Raw genomic sequence first — 2012 nt, forward strand, 5'->3', positions numbered from 1 at the left:
CTCAGTCAGGGACAAATGCCTCATCTGCCTTTGCCGGGAGTCTGAGCGGGCGCACCACAGCATATATGGCCTGGGTGCTTGGAGCCAAGACCATCTGATGGTAGGGGCTACCTTACCCCTCAAGCAATACTTCATCAACATTCTGAAGTACGTAGGGATATCCTCCTTCCAGCTCTCCCCCAATGGCTATGGATTACTTGCAGGGATATACGTTTTATTCTGGAGATAGAAATGGTCGGAGCCTTCACCAGCAAAGATCATGTATTTCTACATTTTCAAGACTACCCCTCGAAAGAAGGGATCCAAGCGGGATGGATACTACTCTTTGGTGAAGTACCCCGCTTCATTGCTTAGTTACAAGGTTCCCCACCACAATGAGAATCACGCTCAGGATTTCAAGGATTCATTCTTCTTCATAGACAGCTTGCCGACCCGCAGCAACCCGACCTTAATTCTCGATTTTGCCAAAGTAGGTGTATATCCTTCCGAACACAGTTATCATTTGCCTCACTAGGGCTTCTGTTTTTGAAACTTAGCAATTTCCTTTTGAATTGGTCATTTCCACTGAACCCCATTCGTTCAGCTCTTCAAGGATCATCTCCAGGCGATGAAGGCTCTTCCTAACCAAGACGTGGACCTTAGCGTCTTGGTGACGGAGCCGAATCTTATTCGGTCAGGGCTCTTCAGCATCGAGCAGTGGATAAGCAACCTAGAGCTGACCAAATATTGCCAATCGAAAAAGTGTCGGGAGCTAGCATCCCACCATATCAATTATGTAGAGGAGCTAGCTAGGACGGCATTCCACAGGCGGTTGGTGAAGGAGAGGTTGGTGAACGTTCGAGCCATTGAGGAGGCGCGAGAGGTCCAAGAAGACCAGGAGCTTGATGCAGAACTTCAAGCAGGGATGGAAGCTTCCCACCTGGACTTAGGTAACTTGCCTCTCATTCTGTCATTTTCTGCCCGAGTGAATGATAGGATAAGCCCCAACCATGTCTGGGCTTCTCCATCCCTTCTCCGTTGTGGTCAAATTTCACATCGGCGTTGGACTAGGGAAGAATTCCATGACTACCTAGATCTTGTAGATGTATATCTCTGTCACCCTAGGAAGCAACCTACCTCTCGTGGGTTCGTACCCTTAGACCAAGTGACATCCTTGACCTCGAGTTGGTTTTGCCAATATGGCACCAATATTAGTTGTGATGCAAGGAATAGGATAGAACACCCTCACTGCTTGCACCGTGGCTCTATTCACAGTGAGCCTCCGAGTGGCTTACTTTGTTGTATTGTCCTTGTATAGTATGCATGCTAACTGTTTGCCTTGCTTTTGCAGCTCATATGGGATAGGCAGACATTGTTCGGTCTGCTCTAAGGTTGGGAATGCCCCCAGCTCTTCGGCAGGAGAGGAGTTAGGCCCTCGAGAATAAGCTGATCCTTCTCCCCCAGCCAAGAGGCAATGAGTCTCCACACCTCCTAGGGAACCCCTTGTGGCCGCCGAACCCCCTGTCGTGGAGATACCTTCTTTGTCCGGGTTGGATGAGGTGGTACAAGAGACAAGACTGAAGGAGGTCTTAGAGCCCAAACGAGAATCGATCCCCGACTTGGAGAAGGAGCCAATGCCGCCCCGAGTACGTCTCCTGGTATACCCTGAAGGTACGAGGGGGATCTGCTAGAGCAATATAACAGGATGCTTCAACACTTTGAAGCAAGGGTGGAAGAAGGCAACAAAGCCTTGCACAAGATAGTCGAGGCCCTCCGGCAACTCAAACCACCCTAAGAGAGGCCAATCATCCCTCCGATTGGATGAGCTAAGCTGGAGACCCTGTTCTCCACCAAGCTAGGGGACATAGTTGCTCCCCTTACTGTCGAACTCCTCCAAGGGGTTAACTCCACCATATGCAAGTTGACTGCCCGAAGCTTCTCTCAACTTGGCGATAGTAATGAGGCCTCTCTCGTGGCCTCATGCCGGTATGCCTCAGTCCGGGTAAGTTAAATCACCCTCGTTCTTCGATTTG

Source organism: Humulus lupulus, chromosome 3 (genome assembly GCF_963169125.1).
Source record: "Humulus lupulus chromosome 3, drHumLupu1.1, whole genome shotgun sequence".
NCBI classification, from domain to species: domain Eukaryota; kingdom Viridiplantae; phylum Streptophyta; class Magnoliopsida; order Rosales; family Cannabaceae; genus Humulus; species Humulus lupulus.